Raw genomic sequence first — 17,726 nt, 5'->3', positions numbered from 1 at the left:
GTTTTCATTACCCTGGATTTGCAATGACATTAGCTTCACCACACGCACCAGCGTCCAGAACCGGCATGACTGAAAGATGCCCAGCTCGGTTTCTCTCCCGTCCAGGTTACACACAAGGTCAAAGAGATCCAGCTCCAGGCGTGTGCTGCTGCTGGTCCTGGGCCTGGAAGCCCTCCCCATCTCTCCCTATCACATACTCAGATTTCAAAAACCACAGTTAAAAAGCCAGGAAGGGTTCTCTCATAGGTCTCTGCTTCAGAAAGTGATAATCTGGCCCTCTCCATGTAGACATACGAATCCTCTCACCTGATCATTTTTTTCAGCATTTACTACTATATGCCAGGCACCTTTTTGTGCTTTACCTGTATTAATTCATGCAATCCTTACATGAGGTACATATTATTATCCCTGTATAACAGATGGGCAAACTGAGGTTAGGCAACATAATACATACTTGACCAGTGAGATTTGTTTAAAGGTGCTCAAAGAGTCCAGGGAAATTAAATAAGAACACACGAATTTGAGCTACATGCTCTTGGCAACAGGAAGAAATTAGCACCAGGCATTGGTTTCTAATGGTAGATACAAATCTCCCTCATGAAGCTGTTTGGCTTGTAATGAGTCAAAATTGGCATTTCCCAGATAACATGGCCAACACAAGTTAGCTGCCTCATCTAGATTGATGGTTCCAGCGCTGGAGGATAAACTACCTCCCTGACGGAGGTGGCGCCTTCCTAAGGGATTTTTCAGAGGGGCTCACATACCAGCTTCAGGACAGCCTTGCCGCTTGGCTGTTCTAACAGTTCCCAGGCCCCTACTGTACGCTAAAGGCAGCACAAACCTCTAACCCCTACCCCATCCTGAGGCAAGTCCTCTCATCAACCTGCTGTCAACAGGCTCAGATGAATTAAGTCACCCAGCAAAGTGGAAGCACCAAACTCACGTCCGGGCAGCCCTGGGCACGTGCCTGTAACTGCTGTGCCCAAGACAAGTTATGAACAATGCACCATCTATCCCAGGGGCTACGGGAGCCCTATGGCTGAGGGACATGATACACCAGCTGAGCGTTCACCTTCACAGGAGGTAGTGGTCCGTCCTCGTGATGCAGGTGAACTCTGACCCTTTCCCAGAGGCTGGGGTCCAGCACGTGACTTGGGGGTGGGCAGCAGTGCCGGGTGGGCTCACCAACAAGGCTCCCTCTGCAAGGCCCTGCCTCATTAGTGCAGGGTGCTTGTGTCCCGAATGAACCAGGTCAGACGTATCCAAATGCAATGTGGCAGACAGAAGGGTGGGTGGCACCCCTAATTAGACTCAGGGAGGAGGCTCCTGAGCCTCCTAGACTCAGGGAGGGACTCCCCAACCCAGCTATAAGGCTGAGAAGTGATGTCACTCACTTCCTCCAGGCTGGCACCAGCAGCAGAACTATTTCCCTGGCACCTTGTAAATGTTAATTGCATTAATTAAACTCACGGTGCAGGAAGTGGGGGAAGGTGGGCACGATGGTGAAGTGGTGGAAGCGGGGAGGCCACTTGGGCATCCCTACCCATGGTTAGTCCACCCAGGGCTTAGAGATTTGGTGAAGTAAAAAGGGAGAGGCTGAAAGATAATCCCACCTCCCCTGTTTAAAAAATTCCTTCTCAAAAAAAAAAAAAAACAACAAACTCCTTCTCAGCCTGTGGGAGGGATATCTTGACTCCTGACTCCTGCCCTTGAACTACTCAAGCCTTTCTTAGCTGTTCCCCAGAAATAGCTGAGATGGAGCAATCAATATGTACCTCACAAAAAGAGCTACTCTTATGATCCCCATTTTTCAGATGCGTAAACAAGCTCAGAGGAAACAGATCAGCAGATTCCTTGCTGAGGCTTCCAGAGTGACTAAGTGATGGAGATTGAGGCCTTAGTCCAGAAGTCAGATCTTAAAGACATTTTAAAACGATGCAGTAAGCATAGTTATAAAAGGTAAGCCCAGGAGGGACAGCTCACCCAGGTGAGTGGAGAGGGAGGCAGCCAGGCAGCAGGGACAGTACCAAGTCAAGGAGGCCAGAAATAGGCTGCCCACCTGGCTGCACACAGAGAACAGGGTCCCAGTTCAGTGCCTTTGCCTGATCAGGGATCTCCACTAAATTCCTAAGAGATCAGATTCACAGGAAAGCGGGAAGAAAAAGTCCTGTCTTCCTCAAGCCCCAGTTTTATAGTCTGTGAAATGAAGTGACCCCACCTAATTCCTAGGTGGTTGGTGCTACAGATCCCAAAGTAGATGACAAAACCTTAAAACCTGGAGATGGGGCTTCCCTGGTGGCGCAGTGGTTGAGAGTCCGCCGGCCGATGCAGGGGACACGGGTTCGTGCCCTGGTCTGGGAGGATCCCACATGCCGCGGAGCGGCTGGGCCCGTGAGCCATGGCTGCTGAGCCTGCGCGTCCGGAGCCTGTGCTCCGCAACGGGAGAGGCCACAACAGTGAGAGGCCCGCGTACTGCAAAAAAACAACAACAACAACAACAAAAAACCCTGGAGATTACGCTTTCTCGTGTGCCGTCTTCCCAGACGTCCCAGTTCTGCCTCACAAAGGGAAGCATCCCTTCATCCATGATGATTCCGAAGTCTGGAGAATTGCTCAGTGCCTCTGGGTCATGGCTACATGCACCACTGTCACTGTACAGTGATAGCTGGTCCTTGGCATATTTATCAGAATCATCATAAGAATTGATCCCAGCAGGGGTCAAATTGGACAAGTAAAAAAGTTGACTATGAGGATGCTCCTTGCAGCATTGCTCATTAATAGCAAAATACTAACAAATACCTGGATGTTTGCCAATGGATTGTGGTAAAATCATATATCATTACCTTTTAGATAATTCACAGGAAAACCTAGGAACGTACAGAAAGATCCGAAAGATATGGCAGCTTAAACTGGAGTTTGGAGTCAAACTTTTTACCCTATGTAAACAAAATGCAAGCAAACAGCCCCCTCCCCTACAAGTTATTTGGGAAGCCCTAGGAAGGACGTGCAGATGTGGACAAGGAAGCCACAGGTCACCCAGAATGACAGGTGGGGCATGATGAGACGCAGAGGATTCTGGGAGCTGCCGTGACCACTCCTGTGGCCTTGTCCTCCTTGGCAAAACCAGAGCCAAAGCGCCCTCTGCCCTCTTCCCAAGGGGTAAGGGAAGAAAGGAGATCACTATTCTGAAAAGCTACCCCCTCAGTTCTGCCCCTCACAGCAGGCTGCACCCGTTGCTTCAGCCTATGCCTTAAATCTCAGCCCATCCACATACCAATGCCATGGGGATATTGATTCAGCCTTGAGAATGGCAATCTGACAGTATGATCTCACATGCCAAGTGTCTGCATCCTGTTACACAGGATTCCACTGTGAGGAATTGACTCAGCGCAAAGCTCTCACCAAAACCTGTGGGCAGGATTGGCACTGCCTTTCTTTGCTGTAGCAAAAGCTGCAAACAAATGATCAATAGGAGACTGACTAAATTATATGCATCCACACCGGGGAGACCACTGAGAAGCAAAGAATGGGGCAACTGTTGCTAGATGAAGCCATGTAAAGTGAAAGTCTGCCCCAAAATACAATCCCATTTGTTAATTCACTACCGTGTGCATTAAGCAAAGTTCCTCCAGCATTTTTCCTCTAACTGTAAAAAGTTAGGTACCTCAGGAAGGTAGCTTGTGGGGGAATGGACAACCATATCCCCATGTTACTTTCACAATCAGAATGTCAACTTAAAAATGTCACTGTCCAAGAAACATTTCTTCCTTTGAAAATGTTCAAGTTTAGTTAACCAGAAGTTATTTGTATATGGTTTGAGGTAGGGATCTCAATTTTCCCTATAAGGAAAGCCAGACAGATATAATAACTAGTATGTCCCAACTCCACCTCTTTTATAAAGTTCCTGTATATAAATGGGATGTCTCTGGGTTCACGTCTCTTTTTTGGTATTTACCCCTTGCAACTTCTTTTAATCGTGGTAGCTTTATAATAAATGCTCATACCTGCTAGGACAAGCCTGCCAACCTTATTGAGAAGTTTCATTGATTTTCTCCTTAAAGGTCTTGAACATCCCTTAGTTTGGGTTTTCTTTTCTTTTTTTTTTTTTGCTGTACACGGGCCTCTCACTGTTGTGGCCTCTCCCGTTGCGGAGCACAGGCTCCGGACGCGCAGGCTCAGCGGCCATGGCTCACGGGCCCAGCCGCTCCGCGGCATGTGGGATCCTCCCAGACCGGGGCACGAACCCGTGTCCCCTGCATTGGCAAGTGGACTCTCAACCGCTGCACCACCAGGGAAGCCCCAGTTTGGGTTTTCTTGTTTCTAGTTCCCTCTTCTGGCCCTTAGATTTCTTTTCTAGGGAGCTTAGCATGCACGTTAGACATCATTCCTAGTTGCTTCCGTGAGAGGACTTACAGATTAATCAGAAAATTAGTCCTTGAGCATTACTTATTTTTAAAAAAGACAAAAAAGAAAAACTAGTTACAATGTATGAGGGAAGTGGGGAAAGTGATGAAAAGGTATGAACTTCCAGTTATAACTAAGTCCCTATGTTATGTCCCTATGTATGTTACTATGTATGTAACTAAGTCCCTATGTATGTTACTATGGGATGTAACATACAGCACGGTGGCTGTGGTTAACAAAATTGTATTGTATCTTTGAAAGTTGTTGAGAGTAGATCTTAAAAGTTCCCATCACGGGAGCTCCCTGGCGGTCCAGTGGTTAGGACTCGGGGCTTTCACTGTGGGGGCCCGGGTTCAATCCCTGGTCGGGGAACTAAGATCCTGAAGCCACACAGCGAGGCCAAAAAAAAAAAAAGGTCTTTTTTCACAAGAAAAAAAGTTGTAACTATAGTTACAACTGGAATTGCATACTAAATTGGCTTTTTCATAAAAGCCCATGATATCTCACATACACGGCTTTTGGAAAAACCAGCCACAATTACCTGGTAGGGGTTTGGGCCCGCCCACCTCAACAAAGTGGTGAATCAGGCCTGCAGACAAGCAGTCAGCAGACAGGTAACTCCAGAGCATCTTAACCCAACTGCATCCTGCCAGTTCTGTGGGTCTAAGCCAGGTGGAGGAGGCAAAGGGCTCAGAAATTTCACAGCATTTCAATGCAGAGTCCACTCCCTGCTAGCTGTGTGGCCTTAGGTAAGGGCGACAATTTTAATATTGAGCAGTTACTCTGTACTGTGCTTTCAGCCCAACACACATAACATCCTAGGACAGATCAGGACCCTGGAAAAGGCCACTCTTATCCATTCAGATAGGAGTTCCTGCTATGCTTCAGGAACTATGTTCATTCAGCAGGAGTATCAAAGGCAGGCAAGGGCCAGCCAGCCCCTGCCCTCATGGGGTTGAGGTTAGGAATTGGGGGGTAGGGAGGGCCAGGGGACAGTGGAGATAACAACAAGGTAGGCTCACCCTCAAAACCTGTTCTGCTCTTACACTACAGAGGACAAGATTTCACCCACACCTCTATGTACATTTGCTCAGAATTTTCCAAATCCTATCATCCTGCCTCCCATATAACCCAGAACAACCCATAAAATCCCTGCGGACAGCATCTGCCTGTTCAGGCATCTCGCCTACCACTGCATTTCTCACCGTGTCCCAGGTGAGGTCTCCTGCTCACCTGCGGTGTCCCCTCTGGGTTTCAGTGCCGCAGCTACAGGACATTCAGGCTTGACTGAGGCCAGCTTTTGTTGCTTTACTCAAGTTACGCAGCATACATTCATGGAGCCAGGACATCAGGGGCCCCAGCACTGTGCTAAGGAATGGGAACACTGACCAAGAAGGCATCATCCCTTCCCAGGAGCTGAAGTGCAGTGGAAGGCCCTGGCTCTGGCCCCAGCATGCCACCATTTGCTACAGGAAGCAAACGCAATGGGAAATAAATGCTGCTTAGGAAGCGCAGTTAACCTCAGAAGGTGGGGCTGCAGGGAGGGATGGAAAAGAAACAGGTAGGCAACCACTTCTCCACCCGGGCTGCAACACAGGAGACCTGATCAGGGGGAGAGATTAACACCAAACTGAAAACTCCCTGGTACCTTTTTCTCACAGCCAGGCCTGTACATCTCTCTAGGCAGGGCACTAAAGATTCCTCTGCCTCAGGGAATAAGACAAACCAATATATCAGAGAACTTCCTTCAGATTTTGGGAGACCGGAAGACATGTTCAAGTCCCTATCCCACAAAGAAACCCTCCGGTTTAAGTCCCACAGATAATTTCAGTCTCTCTCAAATATGGAGATAAGTTTCAAAACTTAAATATGAGAAATGAAAACAGTGAAAACAAACAAAAAGACATACTCAGAAACATTGGAGGGAGCACTGAAAGCTAAATGAAGATTCTCAGGGAGATAAGGGATATGTCCAAAAAACAAGATGAAGACATCATTACAAATGGAATTTGTAGGACAAGAACCCTTCAAAACATAAAAGCTGAGGACACCAGAAAGCAGAACTTAAGGACAAATGGCCAAAATTCTACCAGGCCAGGAGGAACCACATCTGATAAATAAGAGTTATAGAAAGAGTAGAAGAAAACAAGAGATATAATGGCTCAAGGAAATTTATTCCCTCCAATTCAGGAGAAGAGTCCCCAACAATGTTGGGCCCAATCCTCCCGTTATCTCCTCCTCCCACACACCTGGTCACATCAAACTGTCCCCAAAGGAAATTTGTTGGTCAAGAACATTTCCCCACGGATCCCTCACACCCATCAATTATCAGTCGTTTCTGAAAATGCACTTCTAACTTCCCGCTCATCATAATCTTTCAATGGCTAATTCCATCTGCTTGGGAAGCCGGCCCCAAAGGTGACCACAGTGGGCACCTTCCCCAATTGAGCACCTTTCCTCACCACTCTGTACTTTCCTTGCATTCTCATCCCTTCACTAAGGAAGGGCTGCCGGTCCTCTCTATGCTTTTCTCCACTTCTAGAAGAAATTGAGGACCCTCTCCCCCAATGAAAGCAAAACATTCATTACGTTGGGACTGTGAGATTATAGGCCGTGACCCGTTTTTTTCTTGGCATTTGAAGATGGTAAATTTGATTTTCATTTGTATCTAACACAATAAAAGTCATTTTTTGAAATATTCCAATTCCCTACACAAAACAGGTCCTCCTCACTTTTTGCTTATTCCCTGAGGAAAATCTCAGGAATGCTAACCAGGATTGTTTCTCTCAAGACGTAAATAATGACCACTTGCTAATATTTCAGTATTTACCACATAATGCGACATTTATTGAATCCTCAGTATGTGCACTTTTTAATCTATAGCGTCTCAACTGACTTCAACATCCCCTGGAACTGGCCAACAACGTATCCCTATTTTACAGATGGAGCAACTGGGGCTCACCACCGGCTTATAAACTGAGTGAACAGGAATACCAATCCAGATTTGATTCCAAAGCCCAGGCCCCGTAAGTGTACTGACTCCAATGACTAACATGACCTAGAGCATAACAGGCTTTTTACAATATTTAGGGCCCCCACCTAACTCATTTTGTGAAAGAGCACCCTAAGGCTTGCTAAGCTAAAAGGTCCCTGGATTCCATTTCATCCTCCTACCAACTCTACTGGGTGTGTGTGTACTTGTACCCACTTCACAGAAAGGTAATCCAGCACAGCAGCCCCATGTGTGGGCTCCCTCTGCATTTACCAGGCCACTTCCCTCCGGCCACAGCCAGACACATCTGAACACCTGGACTGGGCTTGTTCCCTTCTGGAAGGACAAACTCTTGTCCTGGGATACTGGCAGATATGAAAGTTCTGAAAAGCACGAACCACCAAGCTGCCGAAGTACCTGGATCTCCCTGAGTTCCATCAGCTGCAAATTTTCGGCCCAGTGAGAACATCAGCCCATCACTTTACAAAGAGGGTGCTGACAACACGAGGAACTCTGTAGTCCTCCAGCCCTGCTCCACCATGAAACTGAAAAATCACCCTAAATTCATGATTTTAAAACTCGCTCAACACCAAGAGTGTGCCTAACCTGAGATCCTGTACCTCTCAAAGGCTGAGGTGGGGCCGCTTGCCATGCTGTTGGACCAAGAGGAGTTTCAGATTTAGTGAGGACCATCTCGGGTGAAATTTCCAAGTATCTGAGCCTGGAGGTGGGACAGCTGGCAGGAGTGCTGGTCTGAGACAAAGAAGTCAGTCCCACGGCAAGTTTTCTGGGAAGGAGAACTTGCCCCAAACCACCCCCCACCCCCCAATCAGGAAGCTTGGGGCTGCAGTAAGAAAGCGCGACAGGCCCCTCTGGGTTGCAGGCCCCACGTGGCTGGAGGAGAGGAAGGAGGGGAAGCAGCTTCTCCCAGCCCCACCTCCCTTGCTCCTCCCCTTCGCCCCCTGCAGCTCCCAGATACCCTCCTCCCCTCCTAGCCAACATTGCAAGGGGTGGAGGTATTGCTTATGGCTCTAAGGAGCGGGAGGCAGCCAGCCCCAGCCCTGGGCCCTTTGTCTCAGCCTTCTCCACCCCAATGGGGAAAGGGAAAGGATCTCACTTAGCTCTACACCTTCAAGGTAGGCCCCAAACTTGGGCGGGGGTGTAAAAATGGCCCCAACCCATAAAACAAAAACATGTTCCTTTCAAAAAGGAACAAAGGCACTCCTTCCTGCCAACTCCCAAATTGAAGACAATGATTTGGAAAAGCTTTCACAGCTCAGAGGAATACCTTGGTGGAGGAAGGCAGGAAAGGAGGGGCCAGTGGAGGTACCTCCTTTCATCCCCAATTCTCATTAATGGCCACCCTAAAAAGAGGGGCTAGCGGTTAATTAGTACAATGTCAACGTTCACCACCTGCTATGCCAAGCACTATCGCATTGAGTCCTAACCCAAGCCTAATGTGATAGGGGCTATTACCTCTGTCAGACATCTGAGGAAACACTGAGGGTTAGAGGTTAAATCATGTAAAAACTAGTTTCGCTCTTACACAAATTGGGGTTATCAGCACGATTGTTCCTATTTCACAGATGTAATAACTAGGGAACACAGGGCAACAGATTTACAGGGACAGATTTAAACACATGCCAAAGACCTATGCATTCCCCTAAAAGAGGGCAGCCTGCTTAGACCACACACTAGATAATGATGCCAAGCCTTTATTGAGGGATTACTGTATGCCAGCCCTATAAAACAGGTAGCGTCATCTCAACGCTGGAAGAATTAAGTCTGCACCTGGGGATTCCAATGGCTGGGGTGCAAGAAGTCACAGCAGTCCTGGTGGCGGAGGGCAGAGGCAGGTCGGCATCCTGGGCCCTGGAAGCAAGGGCCCCACCAGGGATCCCAAAAACAATTACCACCAGTTCACCAAAACTCACAGCATCCAGAAATCAGGAGGCGGAAAGTCAGAAATCATAGTCTTGTCCTTAATTCTCTTTAATTCATACACATCTCAGCTTGAGGGGATGGGGAAGCACAACGGCCCAGCCAGCCTCTTTCAGCCCAGATAAGGGAAGGAGGCCAAGTGGAGGCCCAGGCCTGGGACTGGGCCCAGAACTCCTGCAGCCCTTCCCTGCCACAGGTGCGTGACTCCAACGGGGAAAACCCAGGCCCAAGAGCAACTCCCTGTTGCTAACTTGCTAAATCGGCCGGCTCTTTCCCAATTTCCACTTTCTCCCCAGTGAAGTGGGGCTCAACACCCACCCTCCCTCGCCGAACCAATCACACGGGCACGGAGGTACTGCTGGAAGTTTTCAGGCTCAGTTTGCAAGTCTGGGAAGTGGGACCAGCCTGACTCTGGAAGAGGGGAAAATAGAAAGTGAGCCCCCAGGGCAGGCAGCGTGGCCGGGGCAGGGAAGCGCCGCCCCGGACCGGCGCCTCCCGGGCCAGGTGTGCACAGGGAGAAGGCAGCCTCTCCCGAGGGCATCCCTGCAGCCCCGCAGCGCCTCGCTCTCCGTAGCTCATCTAGGGAGTACCCCGCGAGCCCGCCCCTCTGGCACACGCCCCCGAGAAGCGCGCACACCCCGGCCCACCTGTTCGCCCGCACCCATCCACAAGCTCTCTCCTAGCCCTGGGACGGAAAAGAAAAAAAAAAAAGTCCCTCAGAAGAACCCCCAGGTACAAGTCATAAAGGACGGACGCTCACCTCCTTGGCCGAACTCTCTTCTATTCTGTGCCCCTCCCCAAGGAGGCTCCCTCTCTAGCCGAGGCCAGGTAAGAATACCCCTCCCCAGTAACTCCACTTCTCTCCAGTGGGAGACCTCCTCCCCTCGGCTGTAGACCCCAGGAAGGCCGCCCATCGCCCTCCCTGGGGACGAACCTCTTTGCTCCTCTGCGTCTCGGGAACACAGCAAGTATCCCTTCCACTCGTATCGCTGTAAGACACATGCTCCCCGCCCATTTTATCCTTCTTGCCCGTTTCCCCCAAGTAGGATCAGGGACTTCTCCTCCCCAGGCATGCCTGGTCTCCAGCCGGATGGGAGCCGCCTCCCCAGGAGGTCCCGGAACGGGATTCCCTCCCTGCAGTCCCGGGACCCCGCCGCTATGCCCTCCCCCACCAGCCCACGGAATCCTCGGGCTGGCGAGCCTCCCCGGGGCCACGGGGCGCTCACCTGCCGAGAGCCTGGCTCGGGCGCGGCTCCGCGGTCTAGCCGCGGATCCGGACAGGCTGGCGGGAGGCCGGCGGGCGGCCGCGCAGGGCGCTCGGCTAGCGAATCTCCGGCGCCGATCGCCGAGCTACGTTTACTTGGCCACTTAACCCCCGCGCTGCCGGCCGGGCGCGGCGGCCGCCCGCTCGCCCGCCTGCCGGTGGGCCGGTGGCGTCCGTCGGGGGGCGCTCGGGGCGTCCACGCGGGCTGCGGCCGCCGGGCCGTGGGAGGGGCGGCTGCTGCGAGGAAGCGGCGCTGGCAGGACCGGGCAGCTGGAGTGGGTGGGGAGGGGGCGGTGCCGAGTCCCCTTGTAACCCCGGCCCGACACTCGCCCCGCCCCCGCCCGGGGGCGCCCCCGCCGCAGCCACTCAGAGCCGGACCTCGGGCGCGGAGGGCGGGGGGCGGGGACGAGGGAAATTTGAAATCACTCCGGAGCCACCCCTCCGCTCCTCCTCCACAGGCGCCGCCTCCCGGCCCCCCGGCAGGTTAAATCACCCCCGGGATAACAGGCCTTCAAGGGGACCCCGCCGACGTCCCCCAACCCTCAAGACTCCTCCCAGGGCCCGTCTTCCCCGCCCCCACTCCGACCACGGACACAGACGCGCAGGTCTGGATGCGGGGGCCCAGAGAAGGAAGAGCCCCCACCGGAGTCACACAGCAGCCGGGTCTCCCCTTTACCCCCACTCCAGCCGCAGTGCCACCTGGGCCCTGCGGTGTCCCCGCGGGTCAGTCATCCCGCTCTGGACCCTCGGACTAGTCCTTCCTCCCTCCCTCCTACCCCGCTGGCCCTTTGTCGGCCATCTTGAGGGGAGGGGAGGGAGAGCAGAGGAGCGAAGACAGGTCCCTGGCTGGGTTCTGGGGTACAGCTGGCATCACTCGAAGGAGAAGCCCCAGTCTGTTAGAGGTCTCGACGGCCTCTGCCCTTAAAGGGGCATTGAACTATTGGAAACCAGCACTTCCTGATATTTCTCATACCTGGTATTTACGCTGACAGTATTTGTTTACCTGCATATTGTGTGTCTCCAGGTATGAGACTGCGAGGGCAAGGTCTCAGTGTGTCTCAGCACACAGTTAGATGCTGAATAAATGTTGAATGAATGAAAGAACAAATGAATGATGACAAGATGGCCCACAAAGGCCCTAGGTGAGCAGGCTCCAGCCTGCCTTCCCAGGCGTCTCCTAGCCTCACCCCTCCCTCACTTCATCTAATCTTCTCACCTCCTTGCTCTTCCTCAAATACATCAAGCATGTTTCTGGATGTTCTTTGCCCAGATCTCTGCACCATTCAGTTTTCTCCCAAAATGTCACCTTCTGGAAAGATTTTTCTGACCAACCTGCCTGAACAGTCTCCCCTCCTTCACTCCTATTTCATTCGCTTTGTAGCACGTATAGCCATTTGAAATTGCTTTGCATATTTCCTTGTTTACATCTTTCTTATTCTTGTTTTACACACACACACACACACACACACACACACACACACACACACACATTGTGAACTCTACTCCATGAGGGCAGAAACCGCATCTGTCTGTCCTGTTCCAAGCTCTGTTTCTAGTGCCTACAAGGAGGAGTTCAATACAAGTTTGTTGAATGAATGAACACGGGTTTCCTGACTCCTGGGCTCCGAAAACCACAGCTTTTTCCCTTCATCTCTCACCAGGTATTTGCAAATGAGTAAATGGTAAATTCTCTGGAAGCAGCAAACGTTTCTAAACTTACTGGATCTTGTTCTACCTAGGAACCCAGAGAGAGGCTAAGGAGATTCGAAAGTGAAATGGACTCAGCAACCAGGAAAGCCTCATGTGAATGAGTGGCAGGAACTCCTCTACCTTCTGGCACAAACATCCAAAATTGGGTTCCAGTCAGTTGGTGCAGGAAGAAGATCTCTCAAGAGGGCCTGTGGCTTGTGCCCACCATCTGTGGTAAGTCTTCAGAGGAAAGAAATTATATGAAGTTCGTGGGCCTGTGGAGAGGGCTGCTGGGTCTCTGTTTTCTGATCCATAAGCTAAGACCTGCCACATGGCAAAGGATGTCTGTGTACCACCAGGAATGCCTGGAAGGTGTAGTTAAGATGCCAAAGAGTAGGGTTTGGGGGGACATGGCAGGCATTTATAGGGACAGCAGACCACCTAACTCCAGGAAGAAAAACATATAAGGTCTGAATAAGCAAATGGTCTCTGTCCTGTCATTTGGAAAGGAGGTGAAAGAAAAACGGCATGTTTCCCCATGGCACAGGACTTTATAGTTTGCAAAGTTCCTTGGTCATATTTACCACCTCATTTGAGCCTCTCAGCCACTCCACGAGGAGCCAGGGCAAGGAGAATTGGGAGCCCCATTTCCGATGAGGGGACTGAGGCCCACAGAAGAGAAGGGCTTGTGCAAAGTGAGTCAGCCATGCAGCCTGACCTTGATTGAGCATCTGCTATGTGGCGGCTACCTGGCTAGGAATTCAGACAGGAAGGTTCAGAGCTTACACGCTGGTTAGGGAGTGTCAGGCAAGAAACACAAATAAACAAACAAGAGAAAGTCGGGTGTGGATAAATCTGGGAAGAAGATATTGTAAAATGGAGACTGGAAAGACATAGCCAGGGGAAGACCCAGGTCAGGATCCAGCCTGGCATGTGGGAGGGACAGCCAGGGGGCCAGTGTGGCCAGAGCACAGGAAGTAAGGAGGGAAAAAATAACAGGGTGGCCATGTCCTGTGAGACCTGGCACGCCATGGCGGGGATGTCACCACGTGAGCCATGTTCTGACTCAGATGTTTAAAACAGACCTGAGTAGGGAGGTGGATGGGGAGAAGTCTGGTGCCTGATCTGGAAGACTACGGACAGTGGTGGGAGCAGAGGAGGTGGAGAGAAGTGACTGGATTTGGGATAGATTGTAGAGGATGAGCCAAGTGGTATTGCTGGCTCCAGTGGGTAAAGGGAAGAGTGACATCAAGGATGACCCCTGGGGTTTTAGCCTGAGCACCAGCGCGAAGGGTGGTACATTTACCTAAATGAGGAAGGCTTGCAGACTGTGGATTTGGAGGGGAGCACAGTGGGTCTGCCTTGGCCGTGTGAATGTGGAGTCACAGCACGGGCTGGGTTGGCACCCAGGTCCCCCAACTCTCTGTCCAGTGCTCTTCACACTGTCTGGGTGGTAGGGTGTACCATATACATCTCCCACACCACACCCTCACCCCCAGCATCCATTCTCAGAGGGACTGGCCCCATGTCCAAGGGGGGGACCTTTCATCAGATACTGTGATTTGAATCCAGCCTCTAAGATCATGTGAATCTGATAAATGTCACTTGGTCTCTCCAAACCTCAGTTTTCCTCAGCCACAGAGAGAGAAGACTTCAAGGGATTGCTGCTGGGACCATTGAATGCATTTAAATGAACACATTGATGCTGGATTACCCAGTTAGGCAGACAAGGCTTTGGCCGCCAGTGAAATATTTTTAAGAAAGATTTTGCTTTTTATTCTCCCAGACCCCCAAGATTTTTCTTTTTGATATTTAAAAAATATATATAGATGTTACTACATGCACACAAACTTTTTTTTCTAGATTGATTTCAGATTTTCCTCTGGTTGCATACAGGTGCAACAGTGCTTACTTAAAAATTTATTGTAACAGATCACAATCATGATGTGATGGTAATCAATATTTATTAAGGAAACGACAAAAATTCTGTGCTTAAAGGACATTTGCTCTGTCATCAAAAAACCATAGACAAGAGCATGTTCTTGCTCTTAGGAAATAAACACGAAAGTATTGAGGCATAAAGGGGCACAATGTCACCAATTTGCCCTTCTATGGTTCAGAAACAATAATATGCATGTATATGGGAGAGGGAGAATGGAAAGCAAATGGGGCAAAAATGTAAGCAAATGGAGAATCTGGTTAAAAAGACATTCATGAGTTCCTTGTGCTAGTCTTACAACTCCTCTGTAAATTAGAGATTATCTCAAATAAAAAGATTATCTCCCCCCAAAAAGATTAACATTAAAAAGAAAAAACACACATACATACAGACATCCTTGATGCCCTCATGCTAATAAATCAACACATTGATGGGCTTTTGCCTGTGTTGTGATTAAATATTATATTTGTATAGAATTATACCATCATCTTTTCAGCTTTTAGAGCAGCTACAGGTTTTTAATAACACTTGAAAAGTGCCTGATGAGCAGTTAACTTCTCCATATATGGTCAGTATTTTTATGAGCAAGTGACTTCACCTCTCTGTGCCTCAATTTCTTCACCTGTAAAATGGAGGTAGTAATAGTACCACGTTGTAGGGTTGTTGTGAGAATTAGATGAGTTAATACATGTGAGGCCAACTACTGAGCCACGTGTCACAACTACTGAGCCTGCACGCCTAGAGCCCATGCTCCGCAACAACAGAAGCCACCGCAATGAGAAGCCCGCCGCAAATAAGAGTAGCCCCCCTCCTCGCAACTAAAGAAAGCCCGCGCGCAGCAATGAAGACCCAATGCAGCCAAAAATTTTTTAAAAAAAGAAAAAATACATGTGAGGCATTTTGAACAGTGCCTGGCACATGGAAACCACCATAAAAGTGCTTGCTAAATTAAAAAAATACATTGTTATTGGTAACGAGTACTTATTTCACCGCGCTCCTGTCCGTCCCAGCTCACGGCAGGTGCAGAGATGAGCATTCTCCCTGCCTTCTCAGGGGCATAACCCTGTCCCTTGGGTTCCCAGCTGCTGAGGCCAGCCCAGTTCACCTCAACAAGCCACGTCTAGCATAATGAGCTCCATTTTACAGTCGAGGAGACTGAGGCTCTGCACGGTGAGGCAGTTTGTCTGAGCCACAGCTGGTTGGTGGCAGCTCAGGGACTAGACTCCTGGCTCGACCCCCACTACCTGTGACCCCCCCCACTCCACATATACTATGCTAAGGAGTTTGATCCTCTGTCGTCTTCCCCTTCTAATTGGAATAATAATAATAATAGTGATGCCTACTTCCCGGAGTGACTGCGGGGATTCGAAGAGCCCATGTATGTGAAAGAACCCCATTGTAAGGTACTCAGTCTTAATTGCAGTGTCATTATAGGCCACGTTCATTTGCAAAGTGGGTTCCTCACCTTTCATTTTCAACAGGAACACCCAGACTCCTTTCTGCCCCAGTTGACGATGGAAGGAATTCTTTTCTGCTTTTTTAAATCCCCCAATGGGCCATTGAAATAGTTGCTAAATATACCTGCTTAGATGAGTACACAGCATCTGGCCAGGTATTATTCTTTATATAATTATTATTAAATAAGCGTCTTAGGGGGAGTTCCCTAGCGGTTCAGTGGTTAGGGCTCTGCGCTTTCACTGCCAAGGGCCTGGACTCAATCCCTGGTCGGGGAACTAAGATCCCACAAGCCGCGTGGTGTGGCAAAAAAAAATAATAAATAAATAAGTAATCACATTAACAGTAGCTATTGTATCGAGAAAATAACCGTGTACCAGACGCTGAGCTGGGGTTTTTTTTTTTGGTTTTTTTTGTTTTGTTTTGTTTTTTGTGGTACGCGGGCCTCTCACTGCTGTGGCCTCTCCCGCCGCGGAGCACAGGCTCCGGACGCGCAGGCTCAGCGGCCATGGCTCACGGACCCAGCCGCTCCGCGGCACGTGGGATCCTCCCAGACTGGGGCACGAACCTGTGTCCCCTGCATCGGCAGGCGGACTCTCAATCACTGCACCACCGGGGAAGCCCTGAGCTGAGGGGTTTACACGTATTACACATGGACTTTCATAGCAGTCTTATGAAGTAGGAAGGAGTGGTATCTGCATTTTACACATGGGGAAACTGAGGTTCACAGGTAGAGCGATTGTCCAAAGTCATACTTCCAGGAAGTGTGTTGCAAACTCGTATTAAATGCCAAGCTGTGGTCTTAACCACTTTGCTACCCCATAAAAGGCTTAGCATGGTGCCTGGTAAGTGCTCCTTAAATATTAGCTATTGTTAGTATTCTTATTACTGAGCAGGAGGCCCTTTACTTAGGAAAATGAGGCTCAGAAAGAAGCAGTAACTTGTCCAAGGTTACACAGCAAGTCACTGGTGGGCAGGAGGTTGGATCCCGAGTCTCCTTAGGTCCTAGAGCCCTTTGCTCAATGCACCGCTCCAGGACTTTCCTTTGCCTGGGGAGGTGAATCTGCCCCATCTTCTGAGCCAGGAAAACTGTCCTGCGGCTTTGCTGCTGATATCTCCCTTCTATTCCTCCTTGTCCCCATCCAAAAAAGGGAAGTGCCCTGGAGTGGGGATGGGGGTTGGGATAAGAAGTGGGGGATACCCTGCCTCCTTGTCCTGACAGCCCACCCTCTCCATCCCCTGCAAAGCCAGCTTAGAAATTCTTTCCTTGTTACCCTCACTGAATGGGATGCCTTGGAGGAGGAGGGGTGTGGATATTTATTGAATCTATTGTAGTAGGACTGGGGATAAAACAGAGAACAAAAACAGACTCCTTCCTGGTCCTGCCCTCCTGGAGCTTACAATTGAGTGAGTAAGAGAAACAGACATTAATTAAATTTATCTCATGAGAAATTATGAGATTACAGTTGTGTTAAATGCTAAGAAGACAGGCACAGGGTATAATAAGAGGAAGGATTTTCAGTGATGGGGCCTGAGAAAACCGCCCTGGGAAAGTGGTGGCCAAGCAGCGATCTGAGGGAACACAGCAGTTAGGAGGCTACAGGAGAGGAAAGTGTTTGGGGGAGTGAGACCAGCGCTTGCTAATGTCCTAGAGCACAGGGAACCTGGTCCACACAAGGAACTGAGGGGATGCCCACGTTGCTGCAGCAGTGGAGAGGAGGCTGGAATCTGGTGAAGAAAGCAGGGCCAGGTCATGCGGTTTCATTGGAAGGTTTTCAGCAGGCGGGTTAGTAATGTGATCATATATGAATGAAGCATTTTGCATGGTGTCTGGCACAGTGGGAGCTAGCAGAAAGCAAGAAAAACTTCCCTTGGTAGGGGAGGGATAAATAGGGAGATTGGGACTGACATATACACACTACTATATGTAAAATAGATAATAAGAACCTGCTGTATAGCACAGGGAACTCTACTCAATACTCTGTAATGGCCTACATGGGAAAAGAATCTAAAAAAAACACAAAGAGTGGGTATATGTATAA

The 17,726-nt window shown here is 49.7% G+C and overlaps 1 protein-coding gene across 1 annotated transcript in view; it reads right to left on the bottom strand.

Annotated features, from left to right (window-relative positions):
• DNMT3B (DNA methyltransferase 3 beta) overlaps positions 1–10,602 on the bottom strand; it is a gene marked incomplete at both ends in the record, with an annotated part of 35,970 nt that extends 25,368 nt beyond the window's left edge. The window contains one exon of the mRNA XM_082670310.1: positions 10,564–10,602. The remainder of the gene's footprint in view (positions 1–10,563) is intronic.
• Positions 10,603–17,726: the final 7,124 nt, after the last annotated feature.

This window comes from Grampus griseus, assembly GCF_964374135.1.
Source record: "Grampus griseus genome assembly, chromosome: 14".
NCBI lineage: Eukaryota > Metazoa > Chordata > Mammalia > Artiodactyla > Delphinidae > Grampus > Grampus griseus.
Note: the sequence above shows the minus strand (reverse complement) of the source record. Positions and strands in the feature narration are given on the sequence as shown.